General features: G+C 37.2%; 1 long non-coding RNA gene across 1 annotated transcript; it reads right to left on the bottom strand.

Annotated features, from left to right (window-relative positions):
• Positions 1-249: 249 nt before the first annotated feature.
• Positions 250-21,342, bottom strand: LOC114138649 (uncharacterized). Its single transcript, XR_003594264.1, has 2 exons — positions 21,312-21,342; positions 250-438 (listed from the first exon to the last, which is right to left on the bottom strand). It is a non-coding gene; the product is annotated as an uncharacterized LOC114138649 (long non-coding RNA).
• Positions 21,343-23,689: the final 2,347 nt, after the last annotated feature.

Below are 23,689 nucleotides of genomic sequence, written 5' to 3'. Positions count from 1 at the left end.
GAAAATAAAAAATGATTATGAAAAAAAACAAAACAAGGTAGAGTAGGACAAATAGTGACTCACGTGTATTTCACTGCTCTTCTGACTGAGCCGCTGCATCCTGACTTCGCTCTGTAGCGGTTTTTGTTTTTCTTCTAAAGCCCGCGGTGCAGGTGTGTTTTTTCGAGAGAAGAACATAGTTATCAGTAGTTGTTGTCGCTCTTTTTTCTTCTGGGCAAAAAGATTCTTATAAACCGACATGCCACCATCGATTATGTTAAATTTGGCAAGCTGTTTTACATAGTGTACATTTTAAACCGCAACGCTGTTGACACACAGGTAGAGAAGAAGCGGAGAGACTGTTTAGCCAATCAGAATGCAGAACACAATGCACGATGCAAATCCGCGAAGCAGCGAGACCATGAAAGGTGAACCAAGATATAGCGAGGGTTCACTGTACTCCGATGTTGTTTTTTTACCCATTCTGCCGCATGTTGGCTCAATTTTGACGCGCACGACGTAACCGGTAAAATCCGGTTTAGGATTTTCAAAATAAAAGATCCGGAAGTAGTTCATTATTTCTTGCGCGGTCCGGTACCAATTGGTCCGGTCCGTGGCCCGGTGGTTGGGGACCACTGCCGTATAGGATAGATGGCCGAACGTGTAAGTGTATATGGGTTGCTGTGTGTTGATTTCCATCTGGTTTTCCTCACCCATTGTCTAATGAATGATTGTGAACTTAACTTTTTACACTCAGTTATGTGATTCATTGTTCCTCTGAATATTATTATTGTTGCTTCCATGTTGCTCAGGTCTGAAACTTTGGAAACCCTATCAGTAGAATCACCTTTAGGAAATGTTGAAATTGCTGATGTTGCTCCTGACCCTCTTCTTCAGCTACCTCTCTGTTGAGACCACGCTGGCTAGGCTTCAGAAGGAACCGGTGCTCTGAAACCCTGCAGGGTCACAGCAGCTGAACCCATCCCCAGTGGAGACAGCGAGAGACAGAGGGGGGGTGCGAGTCGACTGACTTGCTGCCTAAAAACGTCTAATCTTATAAGAAGGCTGCTGCCTGCTGACTGGGAAGCTCTGGGACGCCAAATACAACTTTAAAAGCTTTTCTTTTGCACTCCACATCCCTTTATCACAGTCAGGCCATGTGCTGCAAGCTGAAAGGGGGACGCAGCAGAAGACTGCCTAGAAGGGGAACCTGGTGGAATCTCGAGACAGAAAAAAATAAAAAAGCCTTAGTGTGCATTTATGCAGCATGTTTCTTTTCTTTCAGTGTTTTTGTCAAATAAAACAACACTAAATATTTAATGTTATGTATTTCCTCTGGTATAATGCAACTTTTGTTTTTACATGCTTTCCCTCCACCGTCGTTAATATTAAAGGCTGCTGCGGCAGAAATAACTAAATTGATGCATTGTGTGGGCTGGTCTGCGGTGGAGCGGGTGAAATAACTCTCAGAGAGGGCCATGCAGACACATAAAAACATTTGCAGTGTACACAGCAAACACTCTGAAGAAATGACACGGACCTGTTTAAGTGAAGCATGCATCTGCTGGTGGGGGTAGACAGCTCCAGAATCTGTCTTGCGTACATTAGTAAATATTCATGAACTGAATTTACATATATTCACAGAAACAAGCTGAACTAACAATGAACCACATAAACAAGTCTAGCTGTTAGTCTGCTGGATCCTTCATTGCTTTTTCCTGACTGTAATATATAATTTGTAGTAAGAAAGGAAAAAAAAAAATGGGTGTGTGCATTTGCAGGTGGAGTCACTTTCTGTAAACTTACCTCAGGATTGTCATCTCAACAGGAATAGATAAGTATAAAGAAATTTAGATATTTGAAAATTTACTCTACAAATGTTTGATGCCAAAACTTTTTTCTTTGAACCCTAAATGACTGTCTGACGAGGGGTTGTTTGTGTGGTTTGAGGCTCTTCACCTCCCCAGAATAAAGGGAACCATCGTCAGGGTCTCGTTGTGTGTTGCTCCTCTGAGGAGACGTTACCTGGACCTGTGAGTATCAAGTGCGTATGAAGACTGCAAGTGGATAAACTTTCTGTGTTTTATGTTGAGTAAATTGACTTGAATGCCTGTGTCTGCATGAGGATGGAACATGTGTTTGTCTCTATGTGCGCTTGTCTGTCTGTCAGGTTGGATTTTGCGCTGCCCATCTTGGACTCCCTACCAAATGTGGGGCCTACTTTCCATCACACTTCCTTCTGGTGATTGATGCTTCTGTCTGGTGTTACATTGGTAGCTCTCAGTATCTGAGACTGGGTGCTTCGGCGTGACATATCGTCTGTGTTTTTTGATATTCACTTAGTGTGTTGACTGATTGCCAGATGCTCTGGTACCTCTCTGTAACACCATCCCTGTGTTTGTATTGCTGCTATGTATGCTCTCTGGGACCACTTCTAGATCTACCACCTGCTTGCAGATTCAATCATTTACCAACCCCATCACTGGTCTGCATGTGGACCAAATTTAATCAAATTCTAACTATTCCAGAATGTTGCTTATTTGGTGCATGACTGGTTTTGACAGCAAGTATAGTTCAGCTGTAATGAATCGACTTGGCAGTCTAGAGGGTTTTTTTTAAAAGCACATCAAAATTTAAAAGTGCAAACCTGTAGTTGGTTTTATTGTTTCAAAAGACTGGGCTGTGAGGTGACCATAGCTACTATTGATGAACTAATTGGGAAGGTTTTGATTTCAGATGAGTTTTTTTTAATTTTTTGGTTATATGCTGTCATGTTTTTGACAGCATATAACCACATGCTTTTAAATTTTAGACATGATATTACGTTCATTATACACACGGATAAACAATGAAATAAAACAAATAGACAGTGTTACTGTTGGATTTGCCAAGTGAAAACTGGATTCAAAATATAATCTCTGCAGTACAAGTGGAAATGTACACATTGTTAGATATATCGCCTTGTCTAATCCACATACCCATAGAGAGGTTTTCTTGAGATTGATTCTGTTAGAATATTTAACTTCCAGCTGTGTGTGTGAGGATCTTTGTTAGCACAGCTGCTACAGAAAGGATGGCAGAACAATAAATCAAACTGTCTCTCCTGGAGCTTTTTATTCACCGCTGAATAATCTGAAGTTTTAACATAACACAGTCATGTTCAGAGGAGACTCTTCAGCAGACTGACGGAAGGTGATAGAGGTTGTGGTTGTGAATCCTCCTGAACATATCCTGTATCGGTTAGCTGTCAATCATAGGAAAATCAAGCCTTAATGAATAACTTTTCAGTGTCCTACCATCACACGGTGCTAAGGTCAGGGTTAAATTTGAATCACAATGGTTTTCTGGAGCACCACTTTTTATATAAGAAGCTCAAATTCTGTTTCCCAAGCATATACAATATAGGAAACCATGTAGGTTGCTGGTAAATTTCCTTTGGAAGAACATATTACACTTATTCCCCACAGACATCAACCCAAAAACAGCAATGCAGCCTTTTTGTCATGGCTGTTGTTATCAAAGGAGTGTTTTTTTTTTGGTTTGTTTTTGTTTTACAATGTAGCTACAGAACGCTTGCTTACAGCCGCTTTATTCTTCTGCTCCATTATATGCCCGAGCATCAAACTTTAAAACTTTTCAAAACCCAGAACAGTGCCACAGTTCATAAAGGTTCAGTTACATCACTTGAAACATTGTCTCTAGATGAAAATAACACACTAGCTGAGTTTGTTCTAGTCAAAATCTATTTGGTTTGACAACAAAACAGAAAGCATGGTTGTATATAGAGCAACTTCAACAGGGGTTAAACGGACTCTAAAATTAAATTACTTTGTTTATCCTCTCAGAGCGAAAACCCATCATTAATAACTACTGAAAAATTTTTAAACCCAAGATAAAAGAAAAATGGAACATACGTGGAATGAAAAGGGCAATGATTACTATTGTAACTAGTTACTACAACCTTTGTTTTTGTTGATTTCTTTTGTTTTACTACCCAAGATTGTTTTTCATTCAATTGTTGAACTTGTAGTTTCACCAGAAGTGTTGTATTTCCCGCAATACTTTTCAAATGAGTCCCAGCACAAATACATATTTGTGTCATTTGCAGACATGTATTTGTAACTGGAATTAAAATAAAAATTAAAAAGTGTAGGTCCCAAAACTGAACCTTGAAGGACTCCAACTGTCCAAATTGCTTTTTTGTTTTTTTTTGTCAAATACATGCTCAGGCACTGATGACTGTCAGACACTTTGGTAGATATACAGTACAGACCAAAAGTTTGGACACAACTGTGTGTCCAAACTTTTGGTCTGTACTGTATGTTGAAATATTCCTAGTCTGCACATGCACCAACGAACTGTATGTGTGAGTTGGGCCATGTCGTCTCAAAATTTCACAAGATGTTGAACTTTTATTGTCAGTGAGTGTAATTTAAGGCTCATCATCTCTCTTCTATACTTGTGAACTTGTCCTGCTCCTTGAAATTTGGAGCCCTGTTTAAAGAGAATAGCAAACATTTTCTTCTTGGCACAAAGTTTAACTTTTTTGGGGGATTGACAAGTTACACCCCTAGTTTGGGAAAGTTGTATTTTCTGTGGGAATGAAAATAATATAAATACCTTCAAAGCTGGAAAGAAAGTTTTGTTTCTAAGAATTTCAGGACTTATGTCAAGAGCTTAACTGCAGAGTCTTGGAGAGAAATTCTCCCACTTTACCAACTTTTTGACTTCCACATCAGCTCATATGCCAAGATTCAGATTCAAACTACAATGTTCAAGGCAGGTTCTGGGTCTGGGAGCCACTTTTCATGTGGTTAATGTGACAGATATGTTCAAGAACTCTTGATGGAAGACAGTTCATTAAGTCAACCCTTTTCTGACTACTGCAGAAAAACGTCCTCCATACAATTGTGTTTTTTTTTATGTCAGCATCAAAGATTTTTGTTTTTTTCTTTCAGTGAAATTTACTCAACACTCTTCTTTTCCATCCCATTGGGTCAATGAGCTTTGAAGCTGGTGCAATGAAGGACCGCATTCCCATCAGGGTCACCTTGCAGACATGAAAATGACTCTGATGTTCTTTTTCCACCAGCCCCTCGCCATCTTTCTTGTTGTTTTCCTCCAAAGGATCTTGAGAGAAGGCTGATGAGAATAATCTACATGCCAGAGACAGAATGCGAAGGAAAAGACGGCGCGGCAAAAAACTTTGAGATGGGGGGTGATGATGCAAGTCAGAGGCAAGACGCCTGATACCCCAAGCAAATGATCCAGCAACTGGAATGCAAACCCTTTGCAAGTTCAGGTAGGGAGGTTCACTTGGCGGGAGGGTTCCTGGGGGGATGTCAGTGTGTCACAGTGCTTCGAGGCCTTTAGCGCTGTTGTCACATTCTTTAACTGGAGAAATATTTCAGAGGTTTAAAGCAATGATCAAGGAAAAAGATTTATGATGCCGACTGGCACGTTTTCTCAAGAAAAAAAACAAAGTGTTACTCTGAAGGTCCTGGAAATGGTTGTCTATTTTTTCTATATAAAATTTTATAAAAAATAAAATAAAATACAGTAAAAGAAAGCATACACCTTGAATTCCTATCAGATCAAATGACAACAGCAATGTAATTAGTTTCATTCTGTATTTTTTAAAGATAAGATACAGTTCATCTTTAGTTTGTCAAATTTAATTTCTAATTGTGTATAGATGCAGTCTGCTCTGTTGATATCTTATTCAGTACTTTTCTTCAACTTCAAAGGAATGAGCTGGATTTTTATGAAAAATTATAAACCAAGAATTCATACATTTATTACAATAAACTGAAACATGCATTTGTATGTCATTGCATAACTTAGAGTCTTGGAAGATTTTCTAACATTGGTTTTTAGTTTTGGAGATTCTGCACACTCCACAGATTATCTGCAGTACTGAGATCTATTACCTTCCTTAGTCCCTCGTTTGTTGCTTTGTTGTGTTTGGTGTCATTGACATGGAAGAAACCGATCATAACCCATCCACACCATCTTGAGTGTTTTGGCCAAGGATTAAAGTAAACTGAGGATTTTGTGGTTTATGGCCCAGTTAATTGGCTTCTTGATCAGGTGCAGTTAAACTGTAACCTGAGCAGAATGACAGCCTGAAACATAATGTTTTCAGTTTTGTTTTAGATTGCAAATGTTGACTTCCTCAGGTCACACTCTATAATTTCTCCTCCTCCTCACATAGAAGGTTGAAGTGATGGATGTTGGTCTCATCTTGCTATTGTTTTGATCTTGGCCGTGATGATTGGAAGGCAGGAAATTATTCTATGTACTGGTGTGCTTTATACACATAAATACTTAAGTTTAGTAATATCTGTAATTGGTTGATTTATGTCTTTGATTGACATAAAATTAGATTAAATACAATTGTCTTTTGTTGTAAATTAGGTGATTATTATTCAGGTGCTTAATCTCAAAATGCAACATCTAAAACAATAAAGGTAGCTAACTGCCACTTTAAAAATGTCAAAATAAAGGATTTCCTGTCAAAAAAACGACAAAGGAAAAATTGTGCAGACTTTTATTTTTAGTAGGTTTGGTTACTGTATAGGTATTCTTACAAAATCATTAAGGAAGCTGCTGGTCATCAAAAATGCTACTACCACAGTGATGACCAAAACCAAGGAAACTGGTCATTTAACACCAGTTATTATATCACTCCAATTACTCCTTGTTTGTAAGAGGATATTCTATGTCTTATCTGTAAGACATTGAATAGTCTTCAGTCTAAATATATTTCAGAGTTGTTTGTCAGGTATGAACCATGGAGATCCCTCAGGTAATCAGAGAGCTGTTCACTCTGTGTTTCAGGACCGGAACTAAACAGGCAGATGTAGCATGTGCTCTCTTCATTCTGGAACCGAGTCTCTGAAAACCTCATATGCCTTGCCTTTAACGGAATGAAAAAGTCATTCAGTAAATACTTGCTTTCGCTTTGATGCTAGACATATTTCCCTGTAGATCAAAGTTCGAAAGAGTCTAATTTCAGCTGAAAACCTTATCTCATATCTGACGCTCTCTGCAGTGACCAAGTTCATTTTCCAACTGTCTACGCTCCCGTCGTGTAACTCGGATTGGTGCTCACAAGTCAACTCAGCAGCACTTCCACCAGTGAAAGCGCCGCAACTTTGCTTAACTCTTCCTATGACGAAAAATATTGAAAGAGATGGAAGTTCTCATACCAAAACAGCTTTGCTGTTACGAATGTGCTTTTGTTTAACTTTTAATTCACATTGTAAAATGCCTTAAAAACTTTCCTGGATTACCGCAGAATAAATTCCTTTTACAATTACAACTTAGATATGATGGCTTATATAGGCTGAAAGACCACAAAGTGTTCTCAATTTGCATTTGCAGTCATTCATTCCCCAACAGGTCAAAAGTGCAATGTTACAACAGCTTTGCAAATATATCGAAAACGTCACTTTGACAGCAATCTTGTACTTGCAAGAATGAATATTTTATTCCAGGAAAAAACACAAATAAAGAAATGTACATGAGTTAAAAGTATACCACATAAAATTGCAACAAATCAGTTTGGTACAAGTCTGAATGTAAATTGTGCAGAATACTTCATAATGTCTTTACTGTCTAGTGATCAGAATGCTGATTTTTAAGTAATCACAAATTAAGCTTGTTTGTAAAAAATTTTTGCATTTTGACCGTTACAGTTGTCATCATTTTGAGTAAAACTGCTTCTTTTTCTGTGTTTCAGTGCTTTTTTTCATCAAAGCTCTCTATAATCAAAGAAAATGTTGCTGTGCAGTAAAGTCTCAACATAGCACTGGATCATATATTACTGAGGCTTGAGAAGACATGAACAAACAGACAATCCTGTTCTGGTGGCTCTGGTAAAGATATAGTTATTTTTTTACTTTTTATTTATGGGTTATAGAAATATTCTTATTTGAAATTGCCTGAACATTTCAAAGTCTTTTAGAAAAAGGAAAAAGAAAAATCCAGCCCAGTAATTTTTAAAAGTACATATTTATCTGTTGTGAGGGATGAAGAAAATGACCTGCTGGTCTTCTGTTCATTTCTGCCTTTGAAATCAGTTTTTTTATTTTATTTTCTTTAGCTAACTACACGTCATTGAGACAAACAGAATCACATTATTGTCAGACTCTCTCTTGAGCTGCATTATAAGAAGGAGCAAGAAGGAAAAAGCAAAAAAAAAAAAAAAAGTGTCTGCCAACTTGGAAGCAAACTTTCCAACATCTGAAGGAGTTTTATTCAGTGTACAGCTCAATTTTCTTCACATTCATGTTAAATTACAGCCTAGGTACCTAACCTCCTCCTCTTTTTACTCTTGTCACACAATGAACACTAAAAACACAGTGAGCTTCCATTTTTATCTCCTGACACTTCAAAGAGAATTCATGCAAAATCTAACAGTCCAATTTTACCACCAGAACAGCTCATAGAGTCCTCGTCTTCATCAGAGCGAAGGTGTGTCAGAGCACTGAGGTGGGCGGTAAGTGTGGGTGACACTGGGGGCTGGAACTGTGCAGTAATGGAGTCATTTATCAAGTTATTAGTGGATGGAAATAAACGTATATGACAGAATCTGTCTGAGTTTAAACATCAACAAAAGAAGTAACGATTGATTCATTCTGTCAGAAAGACATTCTGTTCATTTAAAGCTTACTTAAAATGAAGCAAAATGAGAATGCTGAAAACAGTATTCCATTATTTGAAAAGCATCTCCAAAGCAAGGACATTTCTTTCTCTGTGCGAGATTCTGCCAATAGACACAAAGAAATAAAGTCAATAGAAAACATCAACCGAGCAACATCAGACCTATTTTAAAGTCTTAACAGGTATTTTGGAATGTATGACTCTTTCACAGCTTCATAAGGCAGGTGGCTTCTGACCTGAGAACCTGTCAGAAACGCTCTGTATTCATAAGTGTGGGAGGACTTCCGATCCTATGCTCTTTATAAAACTGTTTTATGGAACATAACAAAAACATGATGAATCTCCTTAAGTGATTATCTTAAAAAACAAAACCGTAAAAGCGAAACTTGAAAGGAGTAGAAAATTGTTTCATTTGTCTGATCAAATACATACCATCACCTTAACTGCAAAAAAAGTTTTTCTTATGATTTAGTGTATTTGTGGTTTGGTGATAGAAATTTTACAGAAGTGATAAAAATATATATAAAAAATACAAAGGGAGAGGTCAGTTTCTTCTCTTCTGTGCTTTTTATTTTTCTCACAGGCAGGGAGGTAACGTAAAGTTAAATTAAATGATGGGATGTTTTTGTTTTGTTTGTTTTTTTCATGTTAACTGTTAACAATAATAATCTAAATCGCTTCAAATTCCATTTAATTTTTCATTCATATAGCGCAAATTAACAACAAATATAGCTATGCACAGTATAATATATGCCTGATATATTTTAGAAATATAAAATCAAATCAGTCTGAAGCATTTCAATAATAGAGATATTCAACTTTCAAAGACATAGTTCCATTTGAATTGCAGCTGTAATAAAATGCAATAGTAATTAGTTTGTATTCGTGTTGAACAAACGTGGTGACAGTGGAAAGGAAGAACCAGACTATGAACTGCTGCTCTGAATGACAAGCGCCTTTATTAAATACCCACTTATCTGCAACAAACATTTCTAAATTAAGGTGAGGGCATCAACTGAAAACAGTTGTTTATCTTTAGTTTTTGTTATTATTTTTTTATCAAGTACATGGGATTATTATTTTTTATTTTATATGCAATTATCACAGGCACACAAACGTAACGGTTCCGTATGCACTCTGATGTTGAGGTCAGAGCAAGTTCAGAACCAGTCCAAAAAGAAATACCTAATTCTATTATTTTGTTTTGTTTTTCCTCCTATTTCTTCTTTTAACAGAGAGCAACCTTCACAAGAACAAAGATAGAAAAATTATTCCAACCTTGTTAGTGAAAACATTTCGAGGAAGAAGTCTGTGTACAACAAAATAAAATTTTAAACTGGGAAGTTCAATTTATCCATCCATCCATTTTCTTACTCCTTTTTTCCCTAGTGGGGTCAGGAGGGGTGCTGGTGCCGGTCCGCAACAAGACATTTTGGGTGAGAGGCGGGGTCAGCCTGGACAGGTCGCCAGTCCATCGTTGGACAACACAAACAACCATGCACACACACATTCACACATAAAGAGAATCCCACAATTTTCCTGACAGTCATGTTTTTGGACTGTGGGAGGGAGCCGGAGTACCCGGAGAGAACCCACACATTCACAGGAAGAAAATGCAAACTCCATGCAGAAAGACGCTGGGCCGGTTATTTAAATGTAACTTCATGTCTACAAAAACAGGTCTGAAGGTTTTCTTCTGATTTTTTTGGCTTCAACCAGGTTCATAACAACAGTTAAAGACATCTTTGACATATTTAGTTAAATCTAATGAAAATATTTACAAATAATTTGCTTTAAATAAAACAGTAGATTATTTTTTAATGTTGATCGTTATATTTATAAACTGATGTGTCGGATCACGGAAAGTCCTTTTTCTTAAGATGAAGCTTTATTTATATAAGGCTTATCTGATACCAATTTAAAGTTCAAACCTTGGGAACAAAAACTTTATAAAAAGAAATCAGAAAACTCTTTACAAAACTTCAGTGTTGGTGAATCTTTCAGTTGCACATGAAGTTATAAAACAGTTTAATAAACATTCAGCTTAACTGCTTAGTTTGCCTTCACACAAATCTGAAAAATGATTTCAGATTTTTTCTGCCACTTTATATAATCACATGTACCACCTTAAAATCACATACTGACAGGAACAACAAGCGAATGTCCTCTTGCGTTTGTTACCATGGAAACGAGAAAAGTAATGACGAAATAACGGATGTATGGGTTGAGAGACTGCCAGAAAGAGTGACATGAACAGCATTGCTTCTTCTTCATGTTTTTATTACAGTTTAGTAATGCAAATAGAGAGAGTTTTCATATTTTAGATTTTTACAGTTACAACCAATGTCGTCATCTGCGAGTTCTGTGGTTACAAGAACTAAGCAGAGCCACAGCCTATTTGCTCCAAATATACTGACCCGGTACTGCAGTCCCGTCTCTGGGTAGAACGGTCTGTTCAGAAGACAGACGATTACAATCTGAAGTCCTTTTGTTGGAGCAGCCTCTCTCTCAGCAGCAGCAGATCAGTAGGCGCCGTTCAGAGACGGGAAAAGAGTTTAATCTCACATCACATCCCAAAGAAGGACAGCAGACGTAATGGAGTTTCAGTGAAGCTGTGAAAGAGTGCAAGAAGAATAGGAGAATACCTCTAATGAACACCAACACCACTAGTATTAAAGATCCAATTCAGGGAGCCTGTGATGAATGATCTAGTTAAACAAATGCTCATTGGTATTCTGAAATAAACACGGCAAGAAAAACTTTTACCCACTTCTTTGTTACAATCCTTGATATATATTCAGCTGAACCCAAAAAAGGCTTGTTGACTCATAAAGTCCTGTTGGTATTTCAAAAAAAATAAATACATGTTGTGCTTCTGTATGAAAGCTGGTATGTTCCTGTGCTTGCAAGGTTTCATTAGACTATAAAGAATATCTTGGCAAACTCACAATCAGCTGATCTGCTGAAGGGCACATTGCATTTAAAATAAACAGCCAGAAATGTCTGTTTAAAATCTGCCAATCAAAATCCCACCCAATGGACATGTTTAGTAAACTCTGCAAAATGTTAGCAAAGTGAGACATTTCACAATTTTGTTTACTGAAACTATGAGAAAAAAGTTTTATTAATGGACTGTTTTATGTACAAAAATAAATATATTTAGAGTAACAACTATGGGGAAAATGATTGGCACAAACTGAAACGAGGCTGTTAGAAGGCTATGAAATGCAATCAAATCTTACTGTACACACACTTTAGAAAAATTGCCAATGAAAATTAGGCAGCAAAAAGCAAAGGTCAGACGTCCCCAACACAGTTTCTCCCCACAGTTCATCCAAAGATGCTTTCAGAACAACAAACAATGTTGACAGCAGCAAGAAAAGAGCGGACAAAGAGAACATTTTGCACCGCATGTGGGGAACCAATAACTGACAGAAACACAAGAACTCTGAAAAGGCTTAAGAAAGCAAGCTGTCTTTATGTCATTCCCAGACATCAGAATGCAGGGAAAGCGACAGCTTCTCAACAGACTATTTCAACATCTCTTCTAAATGCTGCAAAGTAAAAAGAAATAAAATCATTCGAAAGAGGTAGGTTTTATCTACCGTTAACAGTCAACTAACCAAACTGCTGGGGTGTTTTACAACTAACTGAAATACTGTTTTTTTGTTGTTGTTGTGTTATTGTGATTAGAGCAGTAGATGATAGATACCAGATATTCTCTATGTTGAGCTACATGAAGCTTATTCCCAAACTAGATTAAAACTTATTTACTACATCAACTTGAAAGATATATTTTGTGTACAGTGTTGATCAAAGTTAACACTGACGTTAGTACTGAAGTGGGTGTTACAAGGAAGTGGACAAGGAAGGTGCAATTTAATCATACATGGGAGAAGTTATAAGATTCAGTGGTTGTAATGACTATGTAACAATGCTTGGACCTTTTATTCTCCGTTTTTTGTATGTGTGTAAGGTAAAACCAGCTTTATGTGTGTGAGTGTCGGTGTTTTGTTCGAATGCTGAAATGGTCTGACACAGAGAATACCCCCACACACGGTGATTGGACAGCTGTGTGGAAACGAGCTGATTGGGTTTGACTTTTCATTTTTGATCCTTCTTATGTGAACACTTGAATGAAACCTCATTCCCCACGAGACAAGTCTGAAAGGGTTTTCAAACAACATCACTATTCAATGACAACCGGCTCTTCGCTCCCACTCCTATTGTGGCAATTTGGAGAAGATCGAAACACTTTTGATTTTACAATGGATTTCTAAACAACGCATAAAGTCATAAACTAGCCCTGACAGATTATTACCTCGTCCCTGTTGAGAGAATTCATTCACCTTGACCATATATATTTAAAACCTTGAGTTTTCTGGGTTTTTACCAAAACATGACATGAAGCCTCTGCAGCCTTAAGAAAACTCTTAATCCTATTCACAAATATATGAATAGGGATAATCAAGAAATTTGGCATAAAAATGATATAAGCAAGATTACCAATAGTTAAACAGGAGGTAGAAAAATTCGTTAAAATATAAGTAAAAAGGAGTATAAATTTAGCTAATTTATAATCTCCTATTTTGTTAAGCAAAAGCTGAATGGACAAGCAAGACTATTGTAATTAATTAATCGTAACTAAACACATTTCAATTGAAAAGATGAACAATATTCTCAATTCAAAACCCCTTTCTGCTGTCAAATTATTGGGTAACTAAACATGTGAGGTCAACAACAAATATATTCGTTGTTGTTATTTACCTATAAGATTTGTGCAAGGTGCTATTACACCCATTCAGTTTTCAAGTGTTTCATGAAACTCTGTTTATTCATGTAGCTTCTTTGAAATAATACTTTTTTTTTTTTTTTTTTAGAAATGTGGACTGTCTTTGCTTGATCCATCATGATTGTAATTTATCCTCAAAATGTTTGTGGGTGAGTCTTTGCTTCATGTAATGTTTTGGTCCACTGTTCACACGTAATGGCAGTGTGGGGTAATCTTTATAGCTCAGCAAAGCAGCGTCTGTGCAGTGCCGAGTTTAAAAAAAACAGAAAGCAATCCGATATGCTGGTCCATACAGGTCCCAGCATTCAAATCAATTATTTCAGGGATACAGTTGGTTAAGATGTATGTTCTCCAGCAAAATTAAAGTGGTTAGGCGCAATACTTTGTCAGTAATGGGTGGATTTTAGAGTAGAGACAGTATTACTCTACCTACCGCACCAGGAGTCAACTTAGACTAGAATGCAATATGGATTCCAGGAAGCATTGTTGGAATCATATCTTTTGACATCTGAAATATTTTTTTTTAGTTTGCTGCTGCATAGTTGTCATTATATTTCTCTTTACAAAACACAAATGTATCTGCATTTGAAGTAGCCTCACAATAAAATGTGTGCAACAGGTACAAAAGTGAACACTTGAAAATGTACAAAAATAAAACCCTTCAAAGTTGTACAAAAACGTATTTTTCAGAAACCCATTTTCCTTTTGAATCACGGCTTTTATGCAGAAGCTCCACAATTTAAAAGCAGGAAAGACAGAAAGAATGAAATTGCATTGCAAACTTGTTGGGAGATAGTAGTGAAAACGCTACAAAGAACCAAACAGAAAAATAACTTGACACATAAAATGTTACTTTAAAGTTAAAAAAAAAGTAATATAACAATAACTGCTGATATTTGGAAGCTCGCAGTTCAACAAAAAACTAAATGCAGTCTTCAACTCCTGAATGTGGTGTTCTCATTGTGTAACTGTTTATTTTCATGCTTAGACGGTAATTCTTCTTGGCGAAAAAAAAAAAAATTTAAAACCTCAATTGTGTGAAACTTCCAAACAAGAGCTTTTAAACAGGTAAATCTACCCATGCAGCTTTTCATATTCACAATACAGACAAGCTTCTACAGAAATGAAAAGTAGCAAAGATAATAAATGGGATGCAAGTGTAAAGCTGCTCTGTACATCACTTTGTTTTGTAGAGAAAATGTCCTCTCTGTGCCTGTTTGTTTTGTTGCTATATTTGCAACTTTTTGAACAGGATTCCAAGTGCTTGGGTGTCATTTATCCATACTGCATATTAATACTTAATTTTTATTTGATTCACCCTTCCTTTGCTGTTAAGCCATCCATAAACAACCACATATCCTTCAGTGCGGAAGAAGAGCTCCGGTTCCAGCATCTGTAGAAAACTGAAATCGCCTCAGAACCTCCTAATCTGAGTAATTAACTCCTTCCTTCACGGTTGGCGGAGGAGAGTTTTCATTCTAATGATTTGATTCACTGATCCTTTAAATTTAGCCCCACAGGAAGAGATGCAAATAAAGCTCTTTTCATTTATTGTCTTTTTGCCATTTATTGCTGAATATTGAATTGTGTAATAAAAGCCTCATTGAGTTCATGGAACATGAAAGCAAACAAACCTTTGGGCACACTCAGACAGCTTCCTGTCACCTCAAGCAAGTTCATGCCAGAGTTTGATTAGCCTGAGACCAAGTTCCGCTTTTTTTTTAAAGCTAATTAGTCAGAAATAAGACAACAAGTTAAAAACAAATATATTTGGTTGGTTTAGCAAAGGTGGATAACACCTGAAACAGAGTCACTGATAAGACTGATCAATTTCTACTGATAGCATGTTGCCAAAAGCCACATATAACCCATCAAAGGTGGTGGTTCCTGTCTCCACCTTGCCTTGGTACTGATGGCTGTTATCTATCAGGCTAAGTATGAATATGAGTGTTCTGTTGTATTAATACACAGAAGCCAACTTCGCTTGTCAGCGTGGAATGAGAGGGTGGAGACAGATCTCATGGTTCTGAGGGATGAAACCGAAGCACGGAATCAGCAACGGCAAATTAAAAATTGTTGTTAGAGAAAGGTGTTTTTATTTCTTTTTAAGAATGTGAATATGAGCTCTGCACTGCAGTCCTCTCTGTAGTGACTCTGAATGGTGGCGTTCAGCTCATTTGTATCTATCTGACACATGGAGTTTGCAGTTCTTCTTGTGGATGAATGTGCCGCCGCTCGTGTCAGAATCTTATCAAACCAAAGTAAACTCTCGTAGAAGTTTGAAAATCGACCATTTTTAATAGCTGCAAGACTTAGTCTTGGTTACAACAAAAAGGGAAAATAAAAAAATGACCAAACTTAAATGATTGCTTTCTCTGGAAATAGTAAAAACTATATAAATAGACCTAAATTATTGAAAAAGATTCATTGCACCAAACCAAAAGAAATATTTAATTTATTTTAGTACCAGATCCACTTTTAATTCCTCCAAGTAACATACACTTTAAGGACATATTGAGTAAGTGTCTCTTCCTTAAACACCTTCACATGTGGACTCAGGAAATCAGAAACCAAACGATCAACCCATCTGTTAGCTGGGCTTGTCAAGATTTTTTTTCCAATAAGTTCATATGCTTTTTAAAATGTAATTTTTGGGGTAAACTTAGTCATTATTTTTCTTTCCACCAGTTCTCATATACTCAAAGTACTGTTTAATACTTCTTTATTTGTACACCTATCTTTATCTTTTAGGAATATATTTACCAAATCAATGTCAAAGGAAGAAAAATAGGTTATGCTCTCAATATTCAGTATCCAGTGCGTGCGGGCGTGTGTGTGTGTGTGTGTGTGCATAGTTATCCTACTTTACTTCCTAATTGCAATTACCAGCGTTGGCCTGGGCTATTATCATTTTGACAGTTTACAGAAGTTTCTTTATTAAAGATCTGAAAGCGTCTAAGTGGGTTAGGCGTCTTGAGCTTTTGCCTCTGCGCTCTTGACAGAAACCCCCCATTCTCCTCCTGTTCCTGCGTTTTTAATTGCTTGCACCTCGACAGGTCGGAGGCGAGGTGCCTGTGCCTTCTCCCGCCCCTAACATCGTCCCACCAAGGAATAACGCTTCAGCAGTTAATGAGGCTCGAAAAACAAATCCCATAAAAGATGATGTCCTGTCACAGGAGGAGGATGACGAGCTGTCAAAAGATTAAATTATATTCAAAGTTAAACAGAGTAGTAATAAAATTTATTCCGGTATATTAAAAATATTTATATACTGTACAGTTGCTTTATGTGGTCTTTTCAATTCATTTATTTATTTATTTAAAAATGTTGAACTATTATGAATATTGCTAGCCTAAAAATAAAATCTAAATACTAAATTTAAAATTTTAACAGAAAGTTGAAGGTCAAACTTTCCCAAAGAGCACATAAGTACATTTCAATCTGGAGAGACTCACACAGAGAAGAAAATAGCAGTTAAAAAGATTTAATGGTACAATTTCTTTGGCGCTCGGACCTGGCAGAAGACCGTGAGCCGAGGATCGCCGTGAGCAGGCGGTCTGCTCGGCGAGCTCGGGATAGTCTTCCCTCCCGGGACCGAAACTGGTGGTGGAGCGGAGCTTGGAGAGGAAGAGCACAAGGGATCCTGGAGGACGACCCTCATGGTGAAGGTGGAGATGGGGAGGAGGTGGGTCGAAGCACGGCTGACGAGCAGGAAGACCCCAGGGTAGCTTGGACGTTTGAAGGTGTCTTTGGACGACGATTGGCTGGAGCGGCGTGAAGCTCCGGTCCGGATTGGCTGCGGTCGGGCGTAGTGATTAGATGATGTGGTGAAGCTGGTCGAGTCTCCCAGTTTGAATTTTCACCAAGGCTCCATTTCAGAAAAAGATTCTTTGGACAGTAATTATTTGCTGGAGCAAAACCGGGTCAGCTCACCACCATGGAATCCATAATGAATTGTGCAATATATCAGGTTGTGCTAATGGAAAATGTGGAACAACTCTAAAGTTGCAGCAGACCTGCTTGTATATAACACTTTAGATGTTACGTAGTTTACAGTTATATTAAATTAAACTAAACTAATTTATATAGTTCTTAACAAACTATTTAATAGGATGTTTCAATTTACGTAGAAAACATTCACTAGCTGACTGTTTCCATCTAATTGTCACTCAAATTTGGAGTAAAGTTTTACAGTTTTATTGTTACAAAAAAAAGAAAAAAGAAATGCAAATTAGGCGTGTTTCAGTCAGCTGGTTAGGAGAAAATCAACCATGATCCACAAAGAGTAATTTCATCTGTTGTTGACATTATGTGTCGCTGTAATAAACAGGAAGTAGAACTAGCAAATTGCATGGACTACACAATGCAGAGAGATTTTCAGGAATCTGTTGCTATTGGGCAAGTTATAATTGATTTGTCATGTCAACTAATATTGGCAATGTTACATGCTGTCTGGAGACATAGAGAAAGAAATGCAATTCAAATGCACGAAAACAGTGGAAACAGCTGATCAGTCGTGGAGTGTTCACTATGTCAGAACTTATTGAGCAAATGTGTTTCCCTTTTACGCTCTAACTCTTTTTCAGAAAAGTCAAAAACTCACCTCAAGCAATCAAAAGAACCTTTAAGTAAAATTGCGGAAGTGATTTCAAAGTTTGCCATTTGCCATTCAAAATGGGCACAAAAAGGATTGATGGAAAAATGGTTGTTGGGAAGAAAGAAAGAAAGAAAAACACATCTAAAGCAAATGTTCAGGCCTTTCTCAACAGAATTTTAAAATTAATTTTGCCAATTTGTGCCAAAATGTTTTGATAAAGTTTTGTTTTGTTCTTGGTTCTTAAGAAGCACAACTTGTCTACAGCTGCCATTTCCTTCATGCCACTCGGAGGGGAAAGTCCTGTACTCGTTTCACTGTTTGTGCCTGAATGCACGCGCTTGAGGGTCAGTAGTGGCTTATGGAATAATCTGTAAGACATAAATTAATTGTCAGAGCTGTCAGCAGCTGGAGCATGCAGCCCTCAAAGAGTCAGCTCTGGAAAAGATTTGAAAGATGATTTGAATATTTCTCTCTGCTTTCCCCCGTGTCAGATTTGATTTGACAGACCTTAATAGCTGCAGACATCTGAAATTCACCAGAGCTGGAATTAATGCTAAAATGGAAATCTTCAATGCTTCTTTTTTTTCTTTCTAAGAAATAGGGATTAAGAACTTTTGTGCTGTCAATATTTAAACTTTTGGAATTTATTTAAGGCTCTAAAAATACAGTAAATCTTTACAAATAAACAATGAAGAACCCACCTTTGATACACATCTTTCCTGCCTGTGGAGACTGTAGTTTGATGCTGACCAACCCTGAACCAAATCGAGAAGCCTGGCTTGTTGGAATTATCACATTTTTTTGGTCTGTTGAATCAGGATCTGATTTGCGGTGCATCTTTCTGATCATTCATTTAGTCTGACTGCTTCAAATTGAAGGTCTTTTTAAGATACCTTTAGTATGGTGTACCCCAGGGTTCTGTCTTAGGGCCTGTGCCATTTCTGGTTTACATGGTTCTGCTTTAGAACATTTTGAGCACGTTTAAGATGTCTTTTATCACCTCTACACAAATGATATTTTGGTATGCATATCTTTTAACCCTCATGAGGTCTTTTTTCCAACTGTATTACATAAAACTTTAAATCTTTGTGCTCCAGAAAAGCATACAATAATTGAACTCTCTGTCCTTTAGCCTCTTATGTCAAGTCTCTAAATATGCATGTACTTATTAAAGTATTACAGTGTGCAGTTTAACTTTTCATAATTAACGCAAGTTTTAAATTTATATATTTGTTGTGAAAACCTATTTAATCAAACATTTTAAGACTTGCTGAAACCCTTTGAAAGGCTCTTAACTAAACATCAGTGTAATGAGCTGGGACCAGGCTGTCCAGAAGGTCAAAGGCAGAACTGCTACTACTTTCAAAAAGCAAAACAACTGGTACTATCCCATCAGTTCATGTCTGGACTCTCTGCAAACCAACAGATGCACCCAAACTCTGTTACATGTATATTACAGTCAGTTTGTGTAGTTTATGGCATGTCTGCAGGCTGATTGTAATGTTTAAAGACCCTGATAACAGAAGGGAAGTAGATGAGAATTTTTTGCTGCGGTCCAACCTGGAGGAGGTTGTAAATATGTAAATACTATAACGCTCTTTGCCTATCAAATTATTTACCGTCCTGAGAGATTTTATTATTTTCTTTCCCCTCCTCACGGAGGAAACAGCAGTTTTATTTTCTTTTGATGCCACATTCATTTACTAGTAATTGGTTTTTCTCGCTCAGTCTTTGAAAAAGTTGCAAAGCGTCAGTAAAGTGCCCCTTAATAAGCAAACGCCACAATCATCTAGTTGCAGGTGTTTATTTTAGACAAGGCGACACTTCATAACAATGCAAACCATTATTCTGTTCCATTCAAGGGAAACAGCGTAAACTCATCTCCTGATTCTCTTTGAAATAACTGAAGCTGTTTTTCAAACATTATTTCACCTTCAGTAGTTGGAGTGGTTTTCATTATTGGTTGTCCCTCTTCTTTTGGAAGAATTTACTTTCCCCGTGTGAAAAACAGAAAGAGGGAGGGATGAAGAGCTGGAGGGGTTTCAGAGCTGTAATCTGGTTTAGAAGTCATGCCTGGTCCATACACTCCAGTAAATTTCCTGTTGTAAATGGGGGCTAATGGGGGAAAGGTCTGTGTAATTCTCTCTCCATTAGCTGCTCCGCCTGGCCTAATTGCCCAGCCGAGCCTGAACAATTTTGTTAGACGTTGCCCGGGTAATTATGGCTGCTTTGGCTAAAAATACCAGCCGACTTGGATCCAGAGTCAGGCAGTGTTTTTTTTTTTTTTTTTCCGTTTCCTTTTGTCTTCACATTCAACCATCTCCCTCCTCCTCTTTCTCTTCCACCCACCAGCAGGCAGCTCCAAGCCGCTGGGACCTACTGGGCTGTAAGTAACGTGGATATGAAGGCCAAGCTGTGATGGAGGCGATCAAATGGGCTGAGGGAATCGAACCAGTTTGGCCCTCCAGACACGTTTCCACTGCTGGCGACAAGCTGAAGGACAATAGCGAGGGATGATGTTCAGAACGATAATCCTGCTATGGCTGCCACCAAGCGGCAGTTTTTCTTCTCCAAAGTCATGCAAATGGTTTCTGATTTATGGTTTCTTTTGAGAACCCAACTGTACAGACGAGTTGAAAAGGTTAAAATATTTTTCTAAGGAATAATTAGCTTTAAAAAGAGCAAATCTATCAACTCCATCAGAGACTGGATCTAAATCCAAGGGGCTGCATAATGCACAGATTTTCTTCAGTAGTGATGCTTGAGTAAAGGGTTTCAAGCTACATTCAAGCCATTGACCTTTATTCAAACAATATATCAATTACAGCCTCATCTCAATAAATTAGACAAGTTTTTCAAAAATATTTCAGTAATTCAATTCAGAAATTAAATCTGACATACTTGTAGATTCATTCCACTGTGTCATGTATTTCAAGTATTCATTTTGGTTCATTTTAGTACCTGTGGCCTAAAGCAAGTGAAAAACTTCCGACCTCTGCGCAAGTTCTTGAACTCTTTAGCGCAGTAAGATGCTTCTGACTGGGTCTCTGGAACAGTTGCAGCCCATATTGGAAATGTTTTTATCTACTCAGATTTCCATTAAAATGCCTGAATATTGGCTTCCCATAATAAGTCAGTTTCTTTTGTAATGACCTTTTGATTTCTACCCTTGTTGTGATAGTTGCTGCCTTCTTGGCGTCTATCCAGTTAGCAACCGTCCTCATGATTGCCATAACATATTAACACATTTCCATATTATTTTCCTTATTTCTCCACTATATATATATATATATATATATATATATATATATATATATATATATATATATATATAGTATCCAAATTTTTTGAGAAATAATATTCTGTTTTTTACCTGTAAGCCACAATCATCAAAATGGACAGAAATAAATGCTCAAAATATATTGCCCTGTCTAATGAATCTATCAAATTGATATATAATTTGATGAATAGAATTATCAAAAAAAGATACATTTTTATTTTCAGGGCTTTTTTTCCTTTTACACTGCGTTCCTTTAAGATGGAAATGGCACAGAAATATTTCACAAACCTAAAAAACAAATCTGGTTACATCATCAAGCAAGAATAATGGGCAAATGATAAAGACTTCTGACTCGCCCATGCTTTATTTTACTTATTTTGTTTCATTTTCGTTCATGCATGAATTGTTTGTTTTGTGCAGGAGTCAAATTTAATGTTCCCCATTATTTTCTTTCTTTGAAAGCCTGTCTGATCCCAGACAAATATAAATTTCCCATATTTCTTCTTTCCTACCTAAAGCATCACATTGTCACATAAATTACCAGCTGACATAACGTATACTCTTTTGATCAACTAAAGGAAGAAGGTCAGAGATGTAAAACGTCCATTTCAGTGTAAGAAGAGGAGGATAACAGTGTGCAATCGATGCAACACCTTATTTTCCAAACCACTTGTCTTGACAGTCTGAGGGTGTTCCCTGTCGAGTATAATCTCCTCTTGCTTGCTAAATGGTGTGAACACTACTGTTATTTTTCTTTTCTTTTTCTACAGCTTGTTGGATGATCTTATTACAACACTTAAACTCACACAGAAAGAAAAATAAAAACTTAATCCAAGAGAGGGCTAATGGAAAAGATTAGACTTTTCAGTTTTCAAAATATTTTTTTTAATAACCTCAAGGTTTTACAATACTGGTTAAAATGATGATGGCTGCCATTTTCCAGACATAGGAGAACATCTAAAAGGGAAAATCCACAATCTTCAATCTTTTTTTTTTTCTTTTCCCTAAGACAATTCAGATTTCACACCTGGCTTCTCTCTGTGTTGATTAGTGTATCTGATAGCACAGCAACTAAATTCAAACACATCCAAAGCATGGCCTGAGGACAGAGGAGCAGTGCAATCTTAGGCCTTCAGGAGGGATAGTCAAACAGCCAATTTGGCTCATTTGGTGTTTCAATGGTGTAACAGCAGCAGGTTGAATTTAATACCCTTTAGGAAAGCGCGAACCTCATATTGTGATGGAAAGAAAGTGTCTCATCTCTCACTTCACACTGTTTTTTGTTTTGAAAGGTGTGTGAACGTCTGGCCAAATTGTGAACAAAAAATACACTTTATGGCTAACAAGCCATAAAGTGTATTTTAATGGCTTTAATTTAAATAAAAATTTAAATTTTTATTTAAATTTTTTAAATAAAGGTAGTGAACAGATTGAGAAAAAAAAAACAAAAAAAAAAACTTAAAAAGTCAAAGTTGGTGTTTAACTTGAGTGCCAAAACAGCAGATTAACATTAGCTGGAGCGTCTGAAATTCCTGGCATCATCTGAAAAAAGCTTTCAGTTTGAACCTGCTCTGTGTTTGCGTTATTTTCAGTCAATGTGGAGTGTTTGTATTTTAAACTCTACACAGCTCCTCCTCCTCTGCTGCTGACGGAGCTGTTTAAAAAAAGTTGTGACAGGAAACGTTGCCTTTGTAGCGTAGCATTTCTTTTAAATGAAGACTCGTGTTCTAATCTTCCACCCATCGTGTCTCCCCCTTCTTGCTCCTTTTGGACAGATTTACCTATGGCTCCATCAGCCCTGGCCCCACATATTTATCCCTCCAGTTCTTTTTGCTGGTCTGGCACTTGTGTTTATGTTGTGCTGTGATTGTTGATTTATATTTTGACAGCATGCATCTGCGTATTTTGCTGATGTGTGGTTTTTTATGTGTGTGTGTGTTGGTGTGTGACGGCATGTGCGTTTCTCGACCCGCCTGTGTAAGTTGCAAACAGAAGCTATTGACTTGTAGTAAAGCTGCGGTCCTTGAGAGTATTTATGAGCAGGGAAGCAGAGCAGTTCGGTGGCATTTTCCTGTCGCTGGAGCAGAACGACTCTCTCAACTCTCCCTCTCTGCTCTGACAGCTTCTGCTGAGCAAAGAGACACTTTTCCCAGAGTTCACAATATTTCTTCCTGTCTTTCGCCTTCAACAGCAATCTGACAAATGCAAATGGAAACGTACTGTTCAATTTGCCAATAAGAGGGATTTTCATGGTTGTGAAAGAAAGAAAGTGAAGAAATTCTAATATTTTCCAGGGATTGTTCTATGTTAAAATCTACCAATAAATTATGGAATCATCCAGAAAAAAGTGCTTTCTCAAGAATAACATGATTGC

This window comes from Xiphophorus couchianus, chromosome 23 (assembly GCF_001444195.1).
Source record: "Xiphophorus couchianus chromosome 23, X_couchianus-1.0, whole genome shotgun sequence".
Lineage (NCBI taxonomy): Eukaryota > Metazoa > Chordata > Actinopteri > Cyprinodontiformes > Poeciliidae > Xiphophorus > Xiphophorus couchianus.
Note: the sequence above shows the minus strand (reverse complement) of the source record. Positions and strands in the feature narration are given on the sequence as shown.